A 6335-nucleotide genomic window follows, 5' to 3' on the forward strand; every position below is an offset into this window, starting at 1 on the left:
CCTGCAGCACTTAGGTGAAACCCAAGGCAAGTGGGAGCATTCAGGGCTCAGAGAGGTCAACAGCAGCACCCAAGCTCCTGGTTCTCCTGTGGCAGTCACAGTGTATATGTGAGTGAGGAGGGTACAACAGGCACCTTGTGAAGTGACTGCAGCTCCTTCATGGCTCAGCAGTGTGTTCCTTATGGAACGTGTCTACACGTCTAGACGCCGTGTCTACAGCATCCCATATGCCAGCAACAGAACTGTATCTTAACTCTACCTGACCAGGAAGCCTGAATTTCAGCTGAGTGTATATACCACCACGGGGTTCACCCTTGGTGCTGCGAACAATGTCTATTTGGTATTGAAATGAAGATTTTGATGTGGAGTCCAAATGTAATAGGACAGTTAATGTTTCCAAACCAAGGAAAACAAGAAACAGTGGGAGGCTATATACCTACATTTTCCTCCATCATGCTGGAAATTTACCTTGGTGGAATGGGAAACAAGTGCACTTTATAAATCTTCTGATCTCCTACATAGTCACAAAACCCAAAGAAATCAAACTTCTTGCAGGGGAATCTGTTACATCACAAATGGAAGCTGAAAAGATGGGAACAAATGCCTTGAATGAGTCCATTTTTTCACTGGAGACCAAGAATAACTAAATATGGTGGCAGATGACATTGTTTTTGATGAGTCCTCTCTTCTTGCTCATGTGCATGGATAGTTAAGATGATCAAGTTAGAAAAAAAAATGTATGTTACTTCCCTATTCTGTTCATAGTTCAGCTGAGCAATTAAGTGAAGGATTTGATGATCATAAATTCATAAATAATTCTACTACTGGGCTACCTCTCACAGTGTCCTACAAAAAGATCTCACTGGGGAGAATATCCTTCTGGATTCATGAACAAGATTCCATGTTCTCCTTGTAGTAGTTTGGGTTTTCAAAGACAGTTGCTGAAGAGGTGAAAGGAATTTTTACAGACACCAACTTCAACCTTCTTCATTACTGCATTTCATCTTCTTTTTGATTTCCTGGCATTTAAAAAATGACATCAGTTTCTGAAGGAAAAACAAGAGCATGATTGGAATATCCACCAAAGCAGTGATTTGGCTCTGCTGCACAGTGGCTATATTACTTGTCCTTCGGGAAAAGAAGATGAATTTGCTAGTCCTTATTCCAGCAGGCATTGGATTAGCAACTGAACTAGAGAAAGCAATTGACTGTTCCTTGGAGAGACCCAAGACCTGAATTTCAGTTTAGCACTTATGGTAAATCTGAAAGGAAAGCCAAGGAATATGATAGTAGGCTATGTCATACTTACTCTACTCTGTCTGTACTTGGCGTGCTGTTTATTTGCTCCTGCATATAAAGTATAAAAGTTGGCATTCTAGGGGCACCTGGGTAGTAGGTTAAGTGTCTGCCTTCAGCTTGGATCATGATCTCAGGGTCCTGGGATTGGAGCCCAATGTCGGGCTACCTGCTCAGTGGGGAGTTTGCTTCTCCCTCTCACCCCCTCTCATGCTTGCTCTCTCTCTCAAATAAATAAATAAAATCTTTCCCCCAAAATGTTGGTTTTCTTGGTTAATCATCAGCTTTGTCAACTGATGGAATATGTTTTTGCCTTCCTCAGCTTTGTGAGTTAAAAGATAAAGTCAGTTTTACATCTACTTTAGAAGACATTTACCTACAAAACTTGTAGTCCGTTCCTTGACTTGACTATGTCTTGGCTTTTGCCCTCACCATGCCAACATCATATTGTCTGGTGTGTTTTAGGGATAATGTAGTGTTTCCTGTTTACCTTTACCAAAGATGACTTTAACCTGTGGATAAAAGGAGAGTGAGCATATTTGAGAAGTTTTATGAGGAAAATCCCAAGTGGAAACCCCATACAGATAAATGCTCTAGCACTTTAGGGGAGCCACTCTGAGATTGGCTGCCAGCTGAACAAAGTTTGGATTTAGTACTTCTGGAAGCTTTGGTGTAATTTCCTTAGACATTACATCTTTAGCATTCCCAAAATCTCTTGAATATTTCTCATAGATCTTCTTATTTACCTTTATGCTGCATCTGGAAAGAACTGTTTGCACTTCCCCTTCACAACATTTAAACATCTGTCTGGATCACAGAGGTGTTGACTGTTTGTGGTCACCCTTTTCATATGGTAGCTCTCTGTGTGGGAATGTCCCGGGTTGGGCTGTCGGCTGCACCCTTACGACATGAGCAGATACCTGGAGTGCAAGTGGAACACACCTATCTATCAGAGATAAGAAGGACATTGCTGTTGTTTTTAATTGTTCTTTATGAGAATTTCAAATGCTTCTGTAAATTTATCCCATTTGGATTCCCTGGGATCAAAAGGCTTTTTTTCTTTTTGTTTAAATTTTAATTGTTTTAAAGCTTATTGTATTAATTTTCTATTTTAACGTAAATTTACCTGGCTGTGAAAATAATAGATTGGACTTGATTCAAATTGTTTTTAACCTTTTGGTTTGTTTGGTTTGTGCTTCAAAGGACCATAATGAAAGTGAAAAAACCACCCACACAAGTGGAGAAAACATATGCTAATCATATATCCTGTAAGAGACTAGTATCTAGAATATATAAAAAAAACTTTTTAACTCAGTAATAAAGAAAAAATTATCCAAATAAAAATGGGCAAAGGTTCTGAATAGACATTTCTCTAAAGATGATGATAGACATACAAATGGCCACTGTGTACATGAAAAGATGTTCAACATCATTAGTCATCAGGGAAATGTAAATCAAAACCACAGTGAGATACCATTTCAAATCTAGTAGGATGACTAGAATAAAAAAACAGATAACAACAAGTGTTGGCAAGGAATGAGAGAAATCAGAACCCATATATATGGTTGAAATGCAAAATGATGCAGCAGCTTTGGGAACCAGTCTGTCAGTTCCTCAAACTTTTAGACTTAGAGTTATCATATGACCCAACAATTCCACTGTTCGATATTTCGCCAAGAGAAGTAACAATATATTCCCATACAGAAGCTTGTACATAAATGTTTATAGCAGCATTACTCATAGTAGCCAAAAGGTAGAAACAACCAAAATGTCAATCAAAGGATAAATGGATAAACAAAATGTGCTTTACAATAGAAATCTATTCAGCCATAAAAAGTAACAAAGCACTGAAACATGCCACAAAACGGATGAATCTTGAAAACATTTGCTGATAGAAGTCAGTCTCCATCATAAAAGACCACATACTATATGATTCCATTCATATGAAAGAATAGGGGTTAGAAAGTAGATTAGTGTTTGCTTATGGCTAGGTGGGAAGGGACCGAGGAATAATGGGGAAGAGATACCTAAAGGATGCAGAATTATTTTTTGAGGTGTTGAAAATGTTCTAAAATTGACTGTGTTGATGGCTGTACTTGTTTACGAATATACTAAAAATCATATTGAACTGTACAGTTCAAGTGTGTGAATCATACGGTCTGTGAATTAAAATTCAATAAAACTTGTTAAAAAATAATTCTGGAAAAACAGTTTGTTATACTTTATTGAGATGCTTGAGTACTAGATTGAAAGGGATGGAATTGTAGTCAATATAAATTCACATGATGAAAATTAGGTGGTTATATCTGGTTTTAGGTCATGAATTCTTACAGTAGTGTGAATAATACATTAGAAGAGGTAGGTGCTGGTACAAAATCCAGTTGAAAGTTATTGTAAGGGAAAAAGGATTGTGTTTTGTGTGTGTGAACAAGAGTAGAAGTTATTTAAAATGGCAAAGAAAGTGTATAACAAAATAGCTATCTTATATAGCACTGACTATTGTTAGGGTCTGTTAATGCTCAAATCAATTAATCTTCACAATAATCCTTGAAAAAGGGCATTTTCCAGTCTATAGGTAAAGAAACTGAGGAAGAGCGCTCAAATAATTGCTCAAGTATATGGTGCTAGAAATAAACTGAGTCTAACATCCAACCATTTGTGTTGTGACCTTGACCTTAGAAGCCATGTTCTTTAGGATATTGAAACTTGGATGATTAGTGGTTCCATTCAGCAAACATTTACACAATGTCAAATATGTTCAAATCATTGAATTATATGCTGAGATATAAAGACAAATATGATGTTATTAACATCAGTAACCTGTTTCATGGAAGTCGATGACTATGTACAATAAATCTATAATTGCAGTGAGATGTGATACAGAGATGTATACTAAGTGCTAGAGGAACGTACAAGAAGACTCAAACCATATGAAAGAGATGACAGAAAAAAAAATAAAAAAAAGAAAGAAAGAAAAAATAAATAACATTTTGAGTCTATTTGGGGTAATTGATCACTTAAATAACATGTAGCCAATTCTCCACAAATAGATTCTACAAATATTATCTACATCCACACCTCTGATTGTGTTCTTTTATTTACTTTCACTTTGTATTCCCTATTATATAAATTGTATTCTGTGTTCTATTCCTATTATGCAACATTCTTGGGTGGGGCGTTATTACTAAACTTGCTATGATGCTTTTTAAATACCTATCTCTAGATCTTCTATTCTAGACTATTAAGTCTTTTAATACAGGTAATATGCCTTATTCATTTTTCTGTCATATCATCAAGGGCAGTGCCTGGCTTGTGGGTGGCTATTTTTGAATAAGGAAATAATGGCATAAATGAACAAATAAATGGATGGACCAATGGATTATTTTGTCTAAACGTTGTATAGAAAATATACTGGTTTGTGTGTAGTAAAAACTGGTTATAGAAGGGAGTAGATGTTTTGTTTTGTTTTTTAATTTTTGGATTTAATGAATCAATTAGCAGGCTATCTATCTATCTATCTATCTATCTATTTATTTATCTATCTAGAGAGAAGTGAGACAGAGAGAGAGAAAGAAATAGTACACAGGGAATTCATTAGAAAATTAAAATTAGAGCTATCAATTTTAGACCATTTTCACAGAAGTGAGAATTGAATCACTTTGAGAGAAAGAACAGACACTGTACCTAAGACATAAGGAATGACTTTATTTAACTATTTCTGAATAAAAGAAAGGGCTCAAAGAATTTTAAAAAGTCAAATTATAGTAGGTTCCACTAACCAAGTTCTCTACTTTCTCCTAAAACTCAAAACCAACAATACAGAATACTGATTGTTAAAAATTACTGATGCAAAAATATCAGGGAATTTGTGGTGGATTAAAGAATTCCAGAAGCAATGCATTATAAAATTACTGTTACCTTAATTTAGTTGGAAATTATATAATCACAGAAACTGGTGTCAAGAACAGAAACACCAGGCATTTGAGAAGAGAGAAAAGGAGCTGTTATAAGAAAGACTGAATGACAGAAGTTGATGATTAAACCAGAGATTTGAGAGACAAAGCTGTTTTGAGCAATGCCAAGATCCAAGGCGTGACACCTGAATGTGCCATCAAATTATTGTGGATTTTAAGAATTTTGCAGCACCATAAATGAAAGGAAATAGATAATCAATGTGGAAATATTTATGTCATCATTACAAGGCATAGACTAGAGCCAGAAACTGAATAAGAAACTTGAGAATTTGAAGAAAATGGAAAAGGATCATGGCGTTCTTTATGACCAACCAGTCAGACAGGAGTTTAACAAAGTCAGATGTCATAACAATCTCTTGAACAACAAGTTCTCTTTAGTTTACTCTAATCCTCAGGTAAGAAATGAAATTAAACTTCTCTATAATGGTAATATTTTATTCCCTTTACACTAACATGAATCTCCTTCCTCTGACAGAAATCTGCCTCTCAAGGGCTCTTAATGTCACTTGTCACTTAACAAAGTCTGTGTTAATGTGTTGGCTGAAAGTCGTGTTCAATTTTCACAACCTCTTTATTAATAATCGGAGTGTATCTCAAGAGACAAAATCCTCATACCTCATACCTACTTTTAGTGAAAAAAAAAAAAAGCTAATAGATTTTACATCCATTGCAAAAGCAAGTCATTTAGGAGAGAAAAAGCTGTGATTGTTTCAGCCAATTTAAATTAAATTGAAATGTTTTTTTTATGAAACTCTGAATGTACTATGGAAGATGAAGATGCTTTAGCATTAAGAATGGGGTTAGTTTGAAAAAATGCCAGCTTACTCTGATTTTCATTTCTCAGTTAAATTTCTAAGTTTTTTTTTTCTTTTAAATCTGGGATCCCATGAGTCATAATTCCACATAGTTTCCCTTTTTTTCTTTATTTTGTTAAAATAATTTGATGCTGGGGCGCCTGGGTGGCTCAGTCGGTTAAGCGACTGCCTTCGGCTCAGGTCATGATCCTGGAGTCCTGGGATCGAGTCCCACATCGGGCTCCCAGTTCAGCGGCGAGCCTGCTTCTCC

General features: G+C 35.8%; 1 pseudogene; it reads left to right on the top strand.

Moving 5' to 3' along the window:
- The first annotated feature begins 253 nt into the window (after positions 1–253).
- LOC102746025 (lipid scramblase CLPTM1L pseudogene) lies at positions 254–1915 on the top strand (annotated as a pseudogene).
- The last annotated feature ends 4420 nt before the right edge of the window (positions 1916–6335 follow it).

This window comes from Leptonychotes weddellii, chromosome 6, assembly GCF_054177405.1.
Source record: "Leptonychotes weddellii isolate Sample4059 chromosome 6, ASM5417740v2, whole genome shotgun sequence".
Taxonomy (NCBI): domain Eukaryota; kingdom Metazoa; phylum Chordata; class Mammalia; order Carnivora; family Phocidae; genus Leptonychotes; species Leptonychotes weddellii.